Source organism: Accipiter gentilis, chromosome 23 (assembly GCF_929443795.1).
Source record: "Accipiter gentilis chromosome 23, bAccGen1.1, whole genome shotgun sequence".
In the NCBI taxonomy this organism is placed as follows: domain Eukaryota; kingdom Metazoa; phylum Chordata; class Aves; order Accipitriformes; family Accipitridae; genus Astur; species Astur gentilis.
Window position 1 is genome coordinate 20,070,468 of NC_064902.1, and position 14,835 is coordinate 20,085,302.

Genomic DNA, 14,835 nt, shown 5'->3' on the forward strand with positions numbered 1-14,835 from the left:
AGAGAAGGCGCGGATGTTTATTCAAACACTTCGTCTCCCAAAAAAAAAAAAAAAAAAAAAGAGGGGGGGGCGGGGGGGGTGGGGGGGGATGGGCGCAGCGGGCCCCTGGGACCCGGGGTGGGGGGAGATGCGCGGCGCGGAACTCCGCGCCCGCGGAACGGACTGCGCGGGCGGAAAGCGGCAACAGGTGCCGGGGGAAAGGGGGCAGCCGGGCCCGGCGTGGGGGTGTTTTTTTGGGGGGGAAAGGGGGGGGGGGGCGCGGCCCCGCCGCAACTTCTTGCCCCGAGTGTTGGAAGTTGGGGCCGTGCGCGCCCCTTGCGCGGAAGAAAACACGAGGGGAGGGGGGGGGGAAGGCGCCGCATCCCACTCTCCGCGGAGGGGGAGCGGAGGAGGGGGGGGGGGGGGAAGTTTCCAAAGTGGGCGGGTAGGGGTAGGGGGGGTCCCCGTCCCCCCCCCGGCGGCCGGGTGGTGAGGGGGGGGGTGGTTGGGTGGGGAGGGGGGGGGGGGGGAAGCCGGGCACGTGGTGCCGGCGGGGAGGGGGGGGGGGGGGGGGGCGAGAGAAAAGTGCAACAGCCCCCGAGGAGCCGGGAAAGTGTCGGGGGGGGGGGCGGCGGACTCACCCGCAGGACTCGGCCTGCCGCTGCCCCCAGCCCGGCGCGGCCCCCGCGGAGCGGGTTCGCGTCTCCGTCCCGTCCGTCCGTCCGTCCCTCCCTCCCGTCCCTCCCGGCACGCCGAACCCGGGCGGCGCGGCGGCGGCGGCGGCGGCGGCGTGCTCCGCCGCTCGGTAAATAACAATAGAGCCCTCCGCTTCGGCGCCGCGCCCGCGGGGGCCCCCCGCACGCCGCCCCGCCGCGCCCCCGCCCCGCACCCCCCCCCCCCGCCCCCCCCCCCCTCCCTCCCTCCGCTCCCCGCCCCGCGCAGCCCCGCGCGGGCGGGCCGGGGGCGGCCCCGCGTTACACCCCCGCGGAGGGAGATGTTGTTATTTTTTGCTGTTGTCAGTCTCTGACGTCACATCCACCTGCTGGGTAAACAAGGCTCGGCGCAAGGGAAAAAGAAGAAGAATTTTTAAAAAAAAAAAAAAAAAAAAAGAAAATTTAAAAAAGCGGCGGAGCGCGGAGGGAGGGGATGGGGGAGGACGGGGGGGGGGAGCTCCGCGGGCGCGGAGGACCGGCCGTGAGGGAAAGGGGGGGGTGTCGCGGGTGGGGGGGGGGGGCGGGGCAGCCCCACGGGGAAGCCAAAGTGGGCGCGCAGCGGTGCGCGCAGGTTGCGCGCACCGCTGCGCGCCCGCCGGCCAGAGGGAGTTCAGGCGGGCCGCCCCGTCGGCGGAGGGCAGCGCCGCCGCGACCACCCCCCCCCCCACGCCCCCCCCAGCAACTTTTTTTGCTCCCCCACCCCCTTACCCACGGGGGGGAGTGTCAGGCCCGCGGAGTTTGGGCGGGGGGGGGGGGAGGGGGCGCGGAACGACCTCGCAGGGTTTTCCGCGGAGACCCGCGGAACCCGCCTTACCTGCGCGGAGCCGGCGAGGCGGGGGCTATTTGCGCCCCCCACACCCCCCCACACCCCACGCACGCCTCTGTGGGCGCAAACCCCGCGCAGAGGAAACGCTGCGCGGGCGCGGAGCGGGCAGCGATCGAGCCCGAGGGCCGGCTTTGAGCGCGGCGTCGCTCCGCGGGGGTTTTACCCCGGTTTTTATCCCGGGTGGGTGCGTGGGGGGGGAACCCGCGGACCGGCCGCGCCGTCGGGGCTCCCACGGGAGGGGAGCGGGTGAGTGGAGCCCACCGGGAGACCAGAACCGGGACCGCCCGGTTCCCCCCCCCGGCTCCGAGGTTTCGGGCACCGGAAAGTTTTAACAGCACCGAAGAAGGAGCGACCGGACAGCGCGGAGGTTGCGCGGGTGGGAGCGGGCCGGGCCGGGCAGCATCCTGCCCTCCCCCGCGGGGTGCCGAGCGCGGCGGACAGAGGAGCCGGAGCCGGTCCCGGGCCGTCGGTGGGTCGCCTCGGCGGGGCTGGAGCCGTCCGTGCCCGGCGCTGCCCGGGCCGGGGCCGCCGCAAGGCGGGAGCTGAACGGGCGCCGCGGAGTTACCGAGCGCCCGACTTTGTCCGGGGGGGGGGACGACGACACCAACCCAAAAAACTCTTTTCGTCCGCCCAGCGGGGACCCGCCAGAACCCAAATTTTCTTCCTCTCCTTCCGTTTTTCTTGTTCGTATATTTTATTTTTAATTTTTTTTTTTTTTTTTTTTTTGGAGGGTGGGTGTTGCTTTTAGGCTCCCGGCGGGCCTTGACACCAAGCTCCGGGGCTGGATGGGAACGGGATTTTAACGAGCGAACCCCTCCCGCGGACAGAACCGCCTGTGCGCCGAGCTCCGCGTGGGGCCCGTCTCCGTGTCCCCGTGTCCGTGTCCCCGTGTCCGTGTCCCCCCCCCCCGGCCCGGCGGGCTCCGGCGATCAGGGCCGGGACCGCGGCGCCACCTCTCGGCACGATAGCAATCCGCTCCGGTAGCAATTAACACCTTAAATTACAGTAATGGCAAGGTACTTATGCCTAATTCATTATATTTTAAATAATTAAGAGGGGGGGGGGGGGGGAATGGCTGCAAATAAATATTTGCGAAGATGATGTTTGCCGCCGTGCTTTAAGAGGAATGTTGCGGGACGTCGGGGGAGCTGGAAGGGCGGGGGGGTAAAAAAAATAAATCACGGGGGTAAAAAAAAATAAATCACGGGGGTAAAAAAAAAAAAAAATCACGGGGGTAAAAAAAAAAAATCACGGGGGACGGTGTGATTTTGTTAGGCGGTCCTGCCAGCCGAGGGACCGTGGGTAACCCCGGGATTTGTGTGACCGAGAGGGACCGCCAGCTTGAAAAAGAAACTCTTATTGCTTGTTGTTTAGATTATTTCGGTTCGTCTCTTTCTTCAGTAGGAAGAAAAAGGAGATGAACCTACTAAAAGAGCGGTTTTTTTTTAAACACACGCACCCCTCTTACTTTTCTAAAAAGTATTTGTTTTACATTTCATCCCGGAGTAAACGTTCGTTGGAAACTGCTTCGTCTCCTGTTTTTAACTTCGCAAATCTAAACCAGTGCATCAACTCTGTAAAACATGATTAATTCCATAGACAATACCAGCGGTGGGACTTCTCCCTCCCCCTCCACCAATGTAGCTGCTAATTGTACTTGAATTGTTTACTGCTGTATTGTTTTACAAGTGCCTGGAGAAAGATGCTTGATATTCCCACCAACAGCAGAACCATCCCAAGAGCAAACGCTTGGCAGATTTCGGCAAGGGTGTACACAGGCAACAGCTACAGCTTGTTAGCTAACAACAAAAAAAAAAAAAAAAAAAAAAAATTTTACAAAGGTGATGACGCCTTTGTAATTATAGGTGTTACTTGGTTTAGAGTCAGAATGTTTTCCAAGCTACTCGAACGCCACACCTCCGACGTCCCAGGAGCCAGGCCTTGGAGTCCTTTCCCCTTTAGTCACCGGTTTACGAGGCTTTGCAGAGCCCAGCGCCCGGCCGCGCGCCTGGTTCCCGGGACACTTCGCGCTCCAGCATGGGTGCAAAGCCCACGCAGGTCCGCGGCTACTGTTCTACCTTTTACATCAGGCATGAAAAGTTGAGATGTATATACTACGTACTGCCCCCAACAGTTGGTGGACACATTAAAGAGAACCGTGCCTTGGTTTCGCAGCCTGGTTTTACGATTTTCTGACTTTGTTTCAGATAAACCCAACGTTCTCACGGTAGGTTCTCAGTAGAAGAGAACCCGGGAGTGCCCTCGCGCCGCAGCTCGCAGCAAAACCCCTTCTGGGGAAGTCGGCGGTCGCTGCTCTCCACGTTCCCCCCGTGTGTAGAGTCGGGGCGAGTCTGGCGCTAGATCCCCCGCGACGAGGCAGAAGATGCGGCTCTGCCCATCGCGTCGGACGAGGCGAATAACGCCGGACGTTTCTTTTGCTCAGATAACTTTAAGGATGGGGAGAGTTGGCCTGGCAACGAGGGGAAATTTTAAAAGGCACAAATATCCCATTTCGAGGCTGAGCCCAGCGCTATTGGCAACTCTCGCACCAACTTGAGCGGAAGCTGGGTCCGTTCTCCAACTGGGGAAATCCCACAAAAAGATAAAAGTGATGTGACACAGCTAAGGTCTCGAGTTGGCTTGTCTGACAAAAGGAAATGTATAAAAAAGCCCTCCCAAGTGAGGACTGTGACCAGACCGAAAGAATCTTTAAAACGAAATATTGTTTTATATCACCTCTATGGGGGAAAAAAAAAAAAAAAAAAAAAAGTTGGGGTGTTTGTTTATTTTTTTTTCAACATCCCAAACTCCGATGCCTGCTTTGCAAATACGCTCGGACCCCTCGTCTGCTTTTGTTATTAGACTTTCTCGATTTCGCGGTGGAAGCCACATCCCGGCCTGCGCCGAGAGGACGAGCCGGAGCAAAACCGAGGCTCCGGGTGCCGGGAGGCACGAGGTGCCTGCCAGGACAGGGCTGCCCCGTAGCCACCCCGAGGGCCGGTGCCGGGCTGGCCACGGCAGAGGAGGCAATGACCAGCACGGACCGCTTACCGCTGCTCCCAAAGAAGCCAAATCGCCGTCCTGCCCTGCGGCAGCGTGATCCGGGGAGGGCAGGCTGGAGGCTGGCTTCGCGCACAGGGCGGCGGGAGCCGGGCACAAAATAAACTGGGTTTTACTCCGTTGTGAGCCCTGGGGAGCTCCGCCGCGGTCGGAGTTGCTGTGGATTTGCATTGGTAGCGCGGAGGTGCGAGTTTCGGATTCACCCCGGACTTCTCCGGGTTCCTCGGCGGATGGGAAAGGCTCCCCAAATCCTTACCCGCGCTAATCCTCTTTACTCCTCGGGGCACCCCTCCAACCGCCGCTGTATCAGAAGCCACCCGGAGATAACTTTTCTGCAGCGCAGTTCCATTTGTCCTGAGCTGCCAGCCAATACATATTTCCTTTTCCTGTGGGGGCAATGAATAGCCATTGTATTTGCATTGGACTATTAATCTGCCTGAATTTGGTAGAGATCCTTAAATGAATATTCATGGGAATTAATGTCATTTAATTCCTATTGCTTCCTGAATATAATTACATGCTGTACGTGAATTGGCAAACACCACAAGACATCCAATCTTGTTGAAAGTCTATGACCCATTAAACACCACAAGCCGGACACTCGTGCGGTACTGAAGATGCAGAAGGCGCTACCAAGATGCAGCCTGACTTCAGGAGAGGAGATGGGCTGCAGAGGAAGCCCCTAAAAGAGGGAGGACGTACGCTGCGGGAAGCAAACAATGCCCTTAGGGATGGAAAAATATGATTAAAAAGGTATTGTACTACAAGCTCTTCCCCAGGTATTTGTCTACAGATAGGGACTACGCTAACGTTTGTATTCTCTTGCAAAAGAGCTTTGGTTTTTCCACTTTCTCACCCCTAGAAAAACAGCTTTCCGGGCCTCCTATTCCTGGCCTCTTTCGAGACCCAGCATCTTTTGGGAGACCTTCAGCACGTCCTACAAATAAGAAATGCCCAAGTCCAATCCTCCTTCCTCACAGCAGCCCGCCTGCCAAAGTTCACGCTGTTCCTCCAATAATAAAGCAGTAATCAGCTCCGTATTGAAGCAAAACCCGTCCCCGGCATCAGTGCTACCAACCCCTGTCGTAACATAACAAGGACTCTTCCCAAAATATTTGGGCTTGCCCTGTCACAGTGAGAGGCGTTCAAGTTCAGCGCTCTGTCAACAATGCCAGGTGTCTCCTGAACCTCCGGCGCCCGAGCCAAGAGGGAGAGCTCAGCAGCACAGGAATAATCATTATTCACATTACTAAAACATAACGGAATGTTTAAACAGATAACGTAACAAAATCCTTCACAGCAAAAAAAAAAAAAAACCAAACCCAAAACTGTTTATTATTTATCCCAGTCAGATAGAAAATGAACTCGATCTCCTGGAAAGCAAAAGCAAGGCTCTTTTTTTTTTTATTTTTGCAACTGACAACCATGAAAAAAATATTCTATTGTGCCAGCTGTGCCCCTTCGAAGGGGCTGAGGTTCACTGAGGCTCTTGATAAACCAACTGGCAAATTTGGGGGGGGGGGGGGGGGGAAGTGACTCAAAGCCAAACACAAACATCTAAGAAAAAAACCTGGTGAAACCAAAAATCCAAGAACAATTTCATTTTGAGTCAATCCAAAGATTTCATTTCAATTTTGATTTTTGGGGGAATAAGAAAAGACACACACCCCCTTGCTTGAAAATAAAATTAAAGGACATTTTGAACACAAAGTAGTTTCAAAATGAAAAATCAAAGTGTTTCATGTCAGAAGTGTCAAAACTAACAGCTTCAGCATTTGTCAGAGCTTTTTTGAGTTTTTATAAATGACAAGTTTGGCATGTGTGCACAAACCGTTTTGGTGCTGCTGAATCTGCATTTTTGCATGCAAAAAAACTGGTCGGGCAAAATTTTCTGCGCAGAAGCCCTGTTTGCCGTTCCCTTTGTGCGGAGGCCAGCAGCGCTCTCCCCCGATGACACCTCTCGGCTCCTTTTTGGCTTATTAATATTTTACCGATTGGTTTTGCAGGACTTTGCAGGCCCGGTCTTTCCCAGAACTAGTTCCCTGGTTAGAGGGAGGAGGAGGTCCAAAGGTTAGGAGAGACCGACTGTGCATCTCCGGCTTGACGCGCTGCTGTGTGACAGGCGGCCGCGGACCTATTCTAAGGTGACATTAGGTAATTTATTAGCCTGGTTCGTTACAGCCTTAAAGTTGCAGGCTAAGCTCCCTTTCATCGGCTTGCTGCCTTCCCAAAGCGGAAGTTTTCCAAAGGGTTTTCTCTCGAGAAGTTTGGCGAGGCTTCGCTCAGGTTTACGCCTTTACCTAGCAGGAGGGCAGGGGTAGAAATTGGAGTATATAGCACCTGAAATACGGCATTTAGCTTAAAATCTCTGAATTACATAAAATGCTACTGCTATAAAAATTCACCACAAAGCATTTACAATATTAGCAACTGAATATATTCTTGCTATGAAACCAGCAGCCATCCGGATTTTTGAACGGCTGCTTCCAGCATCGCTGACTTTGCTGCGGGTCTGGGACAGTGCCGAGTCGCCAGGGAAGGCAACAAATAAGATTTTGCTGTAAGGCCCATAGGCCTGCATTCGCTTCTGCGGATAACAGACACCTACCTGCCTTTTGCTACCAGATTTCTGTAACGCTTTCTACATCTCTCCGATGACAGCACCGCTTCTTGCTGTATCTTGACAACTTCTAATTAGCGCAGTCTCAGCATCTTTAAAGCTTCCGTAGAAAACCAACGTACTTCTCGAGAGCAAGAGAGCAAATTCAAAACACCGTCTCCTCCTCCGACTTCCAGGACAGCCTTTACTCCATCGGGGCTTCAAAACCCGGGTCGCACGTAGTCCGACCCCGCCGAAGGTCAGACCGGCTCCTTCCCTGCCCGGGTTGGAAGGCAGTGGCGGAAGCAAGCAGAGATGGAAACAGGTTTCTCGCATCTTGCTGGCATTTCTGGGACTGCTCAAACTCCTGCTGCGGAGCAGACACAGAAATCCCCGCGAGGACATGCCACGCTTTCAGCTTCTAGAGGGACATCTCAGCAAGATGGTGTCCTCACTCCCTGCCCCACTCTCCCCACCAGTTGAGCATCTCCTGTGAAGGAGACGCAATAATCGCAACTTTCCCCATGAAGGATTTTCTCTTGGTGCTGTCTCAAAAATGTATTGTGCTGAAATATTCTTTCTTCTTCATTTTTCCACTATTATGACTCTTTTTTAATCCAAAAGTCCAACATCAACAAAGATTAAAGCTTTTACTTTAGTTCCATATCTATGAAAACAGCACTCTCCTGTGTCTTGGGAGATAAACACTACCAGATGCTCTAGTAAACACCAGAAAGAGGAGAGAAGGAAAAAAACCCAAAACAACCAAAAAAAAACCAAAAACCAACAACCAACAACAGAAGAGTGATCAGGAGAAGGAAAGGCCTGAAAATAAGTTAGAAATAGCAGAAGAGCAGACCAGAAAAGTAAATTCCTGGTGATTCTTCCTATGTGGCAGTGAAGAGGTTAAACCCCAGTACGCTGCCATCTCTAGACAGAATTGGTTGTTATTGCATTGATAAAACCCCGGGTTGTGTTTTCCTTGTCCATTTTGACCCGTATCTGACGTTAGCATTGCAAATGATGTCTGCTGCCATTCAACTAGTCAAAGTGAGCGGACAGAAACAAGACAGAGAGCTTAGCAAAGACGATACTAATGGAAGGGGTGGGGAAAAGTCTGATTTACATGTAATTAATTATTATTTATGTAAAAACCATATCATTGTGGTGGTTCTTGACATCATTTAAAGCCTCTTTTCAAAAGAGGAGTCTCCCCCGTTAGCGCGCTAATCTTCTTTTCTGTGCTGCCAGTATGAATTGTGATATGACGGTAGCCGCCTTGGCCCATCACCACCACTCGCAGGGTTGACATCCGACTGCCCAAAAAAGCCAAGCAGAATAATCCTGCCTCCTCCTAAACAGGTGACTTTGCGTCACCAGGGCCACGGGAAGCTAGCGAGTCATTTGGTGGGAAATCGTCAGACCTTAGGCCAATGTCATGCAGAAGACGACAGAGCTATGCATAGCCGTTGTGAAGAAGTTTCAGGTGAAATAAATGTATTTTCTTCCAAACTCGTAAAATGATTAACTTCTTTCATTTCAGCACCTAATCACAAAATAATTACCCAGCCCAGCCCCAAGGTATTTTGGCAGTGTTGTTCGAGACACTCTCCGGCACAGACAAAAGCTCCCGCGAGAAGACGTCGATATTCTTCCTGTACAAATGAAACTGGTCCACAAAAATGAAGGGCACAGCTCCACCCCAGCTCTTTCAAAATTCAGCTGTCTCAGCCATAGCTCCAGTCCAGCTTCCAGGCACGTCCCATCCCTGCCCACTAGTTTTCACAGGAGCTAGGTCAAACCTCAAGTGCATGGATTACATATGGCAGCATGACCTAATTTATTCGGGCTCCGCTGGACAAAATCTATACGGTGGAAAGCTTATTGGCAATGTCTCGCTGGTTCTCTCTAATTTGCCAAAGATGCTGCTGGGCAGGAAACTCGCTTAACCTCAATGATGGTAGGGACAGATTAAAGGGAGCCGGACTCAAAAAACAGGCAGGTCTCAAGCAACCTTCTTAATAAAGAAAAACAAACCACAGCACTAATTGGAGCAATTGGATGGGGTAGGAACTTTGGCTCGATCCTGGGAGCGGAGGCTGGAGCGGATGGGACGGGCAGCGCTCATCGGAGGGAGGGATGTCACCTGGACGGATGGTCCCACGCACCCGTTGCGCTCTCAGCGCAGCCCACGAGCTGTCCCAAGGGGGTGTCCCCAGCCACGTCTCCCCCAAACCCACCTCCAGAGCATTTCTACACAGCCTTGCCTCTGCCCGTGCTGTCGGTTAGCTGGGTGCCGAGACCTCAGCACCGTGCTACCCAGCTTCTGAAGGACGCACACAGCCAGCCCAGGTTTGCCTGCCGCAGACGGTGCAGACAAAACCAAGAACTCTGCCTGCAAGTTCTCACCTACCCTTCTGCTTTTATAATATTTCATGTTCTCCCATCATCGCCTCCTTCTCAGCTGCTGGGAGCACCAAAGCGCAGTTAATCCCACCCGGGGTGGGGGGGGGGCGTGGGTGTGGTGCAAATCTCCCCCTAAATATACAATTTCATCCCAGGCAAACAATTTCCAAACAGCAAAAACCAGTATTTCATTCAACCCTTGCAAACCCCAGCTGTGGTAGGATTTTTATCCTAAGTGAAATGGCTTGTCCAGCCTTGCCCACAAACGTGAATGAACTCTGATATCAGGCAGGGACCCGACATCCCAGTTAGAAGCAAAAAAACCATTTTCCTGATAGAGAATCATCTTCCCTTTGCATTATTTGTTTTGTCAAAAGCAGCAAAAGCTACTGTCATCGGCTTGAGACCGAGCAAACTCAGCTCACGCACAGAGCACGCTTGCCACAAGGAAACATTTTCATCTCTTGGAGCAGGCTCCAAGGAGGTCAGCTTGCCTTGCCATCCACTCCATTTCAGGCTTCAGATGTTTTTCCGTTTGGGTATTTTTTTGTCTACATCATAATCAAAGCAGTCAGGGTTTTTTGTTTTATTTTTAAGTTGGGGTTTTGTTTTTGTTTTTTTTAAGTCATATTTACCATAAGGACAAATAGGCTGATATCTCTGTCTTCCAACCTTCAAACTTAGTAAAACTGAATGAGGTCAGTAGAGGGACTGTTTTTCCTAGTAAAATTAGCACAGCTGTAGGGCAGAAACATTATCAGAGCTACCAAAAGCTTTCTTTATCTTGTTGGCCTAGACACCAGATGTTTTGTTACAAACTCTTTGGCTCTCGGTGGTTCACAACTGCTCTCTGCCATCCTTGCACATCAAACGTCTGCAGAGTAAAGACAGTGTTTTGAATCTCAGCAAAATTTCAGACTTTCAGGAGGGCTATTATTTCTGCTGTGGGTTTTTCAGAGAGAAGAAATTATTCCAATGGGAAACCTCACACCCAAGAACTTTCTGGCTGTTTATTCCTACACAGGGTAATTGACTGGCTAACACATTACAGCTTCCACCCCGATACCGTGAGAGTCGGAGGCACGTTTCCATCAACCCTCTGACTTGGTTAATCCCATCAAATAATTTGTTTACGAAGTTCAATTCTACAAAGCCCAACCTGGAAGCAGGTATTCATCCTCCCAGATACAAGCACTTTTAAAAGAAATTATAACAAAGTCAAAGCTGATCTTTATCTACAAAAGGCCAGAGCAATAAGTATTTAGAGTGTTTAGAAAACACGGCTCGTTCACCACACCTGCAGCACGGCTGCCAACTTTCAGCCGTGTGGACTCTTCACTGCTCTGGGAGACTCCGGTGCAGTAAACAAAGTAGTTTTCCCTGGCTTCCCTTGTACCGACTACCTCTCCTAAATATCTTTTCATACGCACACCCTAAAAGTCTTCCCGCAGGTCCTGTTTGCACAGCATTTCCAAGGGCTCGGGTTGGGTGTTGGTGGCAGTTGGGTTTTCCTCCCCTTCCTCTGGGTCATCCTCTTAATGACTTTGCAAGAGATGCAGAAGAGCCTTCGCTGTTGAACAAGAGTGGGACCCGTTTCAGGAGTTACTCCAAAGATTTTTTTCCTCACCCTCGATGTAAGAGGCAAATGAACTCCCGTCTTTTTCAGTCTTCCGAGGGAAATTTGTTACAGCACCCAGACCTGCAGCTGTCTCCCCCAAGCTCTTCTATCTGACACAAGGTAATGTCCCGTAAGCCTCTCCCTTGGCATCGACGGTGTTCATTTTGGTCATAGCAATGCCACTGAACAAACAAACTTCAAAGTAAAAAGCAATGCCAGAGCCAAGGAGACATGCCTGGGGGTGAAAGAACTGGGATAATAAAACTCATGGCATCATTCCGGTGCCAACAACCCTGTACTTTTTTGCGCCTCTAATTTCTGCAGCTTCTCGGAATGGTTTCCTAAGACTCCATTTCATTCTGGAGATGAAAGGAACACACAAGGGTTAAACCGGAGCCACCATCCCGCCACCCCCAGTCTATTCACAGCAGAAGGAAATCTGTCCGTCTCCCACCCCTCAGCATCCTGTCTCTGCCGCTTTGGAAAACACACAAATCCCGTACAGCTTCCTGAGGGACAGAGACCTCAGCCCGCTCCCAGCCGCCCTCCGCCCCGGCGGACCCCGCGGCATCCTGGTTTCCCCGTGGCAGAGCATCCTTCCCGGGGGGGTCCAGGCCCCAGCAGCTCCTTCCCTCCCGCCTGGCCTGGCCGGAGGAGCTGCTCCAGCAGCACCAGCTGGGTCTCCTGGGTGTCACCCCAGTAGCTGCTCAGCCTGCCCAAGCGCTAGGACTTGACCTCGGATGCAGCTAGCACGGCTCTTCCTTGGTTGTGGGCTGAATTATTCCCGAGTGGCTTTGTTCCCCCTTCTTGTCCCCCTTACCGGGTCTACCCCAACGGCTCGTTTTCTCTTTTCTCTCTACAGTCGATGCGGACAGCCAGAAGGGATTTGAAACTGCTCCCTCAAGGTTGTCCCAAGCTTGCCCCACCGAGCATCCAAGACTTTCCCCATCCCACCGATGCCTACCCTGTAGTTCCAAGGAGCTGAGACACGCTCACAGCCATCAGCCACCGGAGACGGGGAACCCGCAGGCAACTTTCAATATTCAACCAAGTCACCCAAGCCTCCAGAAGTCCCCCAGAGGTCACACAGGCGTCATTGCCTTCCCTACGTGGCCCTTGGGTACCGCCGAGCACGCTTGCCTCTCTGCTGAGCAGAAAGGCCAGCTCCAGAGCCACGGGTCCTCACCCTCTTCCCTCCAACAGGCTCAGAGAATGGACCAGCCATCCAGCTCCCCCTTGAGACACAGGGGACGGGTGCTATGAGGAGAAGCCAACCCTTGGCACCCGAGGAGCCTCAGCATCGCTCAGAGCACCCGGAAGGCATCCCACCCACCGCAACCGTATGGCACAGCACAGCCAAGAGGTGCTCAATATCCGCACAGCGGCATCACCTCGGGGCTCTGCCCGTGCTGATAAGTGAAGTTGGAAGCACGAAACGGCCGTGCTACCCTCGATCCATGAGCTGGAGCACGTTGCTATCAGCTCCAGGGCCTCCGAACCACGCGCCGTATGTTACTCACATAGAGGCATGCCCTGAGAACGCTTCCAAAGGGCAGGTACTGCACACTTTGCATCCACGTGGGGAATCTGTGCAACGTAACTAGGGCACCGTGAATTCACACCCCGGCTCTCTGTGCTGGAACTTGTCCGTGGAGACAAGCCCTGCACGGCTTCTTCCAACACTCCTGGTCACGGGGGAGCGGCACAGAGAGCTACAGCGTTGCCAAATCTAAACATTCAAAATCATGAGTCATAGTTTCCAAAATTTATCTAACTGGTATTTAAAAAAAAAAAAAAAAAAAAAAAAAGAAGAAATTTAATGAATTCCGTTTTTTCCCCTTTCAGATGACACCCAAAAGTTTCTCCACAGTTCTTGGTGCTAGAAACTCAAGGAAAAACAAACACGTGACCAAAAGCAGAAGTAGAAATTTTCATGCATTCTCATGATTCCAGAAGCTGGAGCTTTAAGGGGGGGGGGGGGCGACAAAAAAAAAAAACCAAAACAAAAACCACACAACAAAAGGCTTATGATACAAGGATTATGATTTGGCTAGCAGCAGAAGTAAAACCTCATGATTTATGTGACAAACCTCAACTCAAAAACTTGGAAAAAGAAGGTGAAACATTCCAGCATCATTTTGGCTGCCAACATAACAGAAACAATCGTGCAAAATTTCAACACAAGAAAAAAAAATTAATGAGATTTGTTCCACTTTCATGAACTCAAAGACAAACAGATGTTGACAAAAAGATGTTGCAAACAGTTCTTGCTGTTGTTCAGCCGAGCTCAACTTGCAGCGATGCGAATGCATCTCTCGTTCATTATGTCATCCCCTTCGCTCTCGCTTTTCACTCGCTCACACAGAGCAGCCAGTGTCTTTGCACGCTGTGTGTTCTTTCATGTCTTTTACCAACACAATGGGTTTAATTTCAGTCTCTTGTACGCCACGTTAACAGTCGCAATTAATTATTCTCATTTATTCTGCAGGAACACACCTGTACTGGGTACTTCCCTAAAAGAAAGAGGCATGGACCCTGTTTCAAAGACACATGAAAAAGCCCCACTCCTTTGTAATATCTCCACTTTTTAATACGATTCTACAGTTTGGACTACAAGTACCAAAAGGCTCAGCTGGCTCCTGTGTACTACTTTCTGTCCTCCTTCAGTACCGAAGCAACCCTTAATTTTATTTACTCTAGATTAGACCTGTAGGACCCAACCTAAACGATACTGAGATCCAAGAGGCCCTCTCCTAGAAAAAGGCTTCAGAAATGGATCCCATGTCCAAATTGAAGATGACGCCAGCACTGGTTTCATTTCAAGGCAATCCAGATGTTCAGTAAAGTGATTAGGAAGTGGTGTGTATCAAATATAAGATACTCTGCATTGAACTAATGCATTTATTTTCTCCGAATGGTTTTCCAGTTCAGGGCAGCACTTTGCCTGTCACAAGTAAAGTGCTTTGACAGAACACATGGACATTTCTGCTGCTTAAACTGAGGCAGCAAACAGAATGGCCAGCAACTCCCAAGCCTCAAAAGAGTCCAGAGAAGTACTGTCACGCTGATATATTTATTTCCCGGTCAACTAAATGCATGAGTTCAGCTCCCATTTGTCAGCACCCTGCATATCCACAGCCATTTGAAAGGAAGCAAATAAACATAACAATGTTATCGGGGGGGGGTCATTGAGTTTTCACCCTATTGCTGGCTCACAGGTGTCCAGAGCATCACTAAAATCAGGTAATACGGCCCTTTGCTCTGAAGAATGGAGGCCGAGACCTTGTCCCGTCTATCGCCGGTGCCGCATCTCTGCCCAGACAGGCTGGGCTTGTTGCAGCGCTGTCTCCAAGCCAGGGGTCCACGCTTGCAGGCACAGGGCTCTGGTACTTAACCTGGCCTCGGCTGTGTAACCGCAACGAGGTAGGCAAGACCCGTCGTGGGCTAGCAAGAGGTGGTAAAGCCTCGGCTCAAGCTACCGTAGAGCGCAAACGCCTCCTGCCTCTCCCATAGGGACCTGTTGGTGGTTTGTTGTTCCCTTCAAGGGGGAGGAGTGAGGCTGAAGAACAGCCGAGAGAGTTAAATAGGTGGATCCCCTGTTTTACTGCCATATTTCGTAATCCGAGAGAAAGGG

General features: G+C 52.1%; 1 protein-coding gene across 8 annotated transcripts in view; it reads right to left on the reverse strand.

The window, feature by feature from the left end:
* FOXP1 (forkhead box P1) overlaps positions 1 to 772 on the reverse strand; it is a 392,520-nt gene extending 391,748 nt beyond the window's left edge. For 5 of the 8 annotated variants that reach the window (XM_049827079.1, XM_049827081.1, XM_049827075.1 and 2 more), the window contains exon 1: positions 621 to 769. The gene's annotated coding sequence lies outside the window, so the exon portion shown is untranslated. Of the gene's footprint in view, positions 1 to 620 lie in introns of all 8 variants that reach the window. The other 3 variants (XM_049827087.1, XM_049827082.1, XM_049827086.1) reach the window with 2 other exon arrangements.
* Between the last annotated feature and the right edge of the window lie 14,063 nt (positions 773 to 14,835).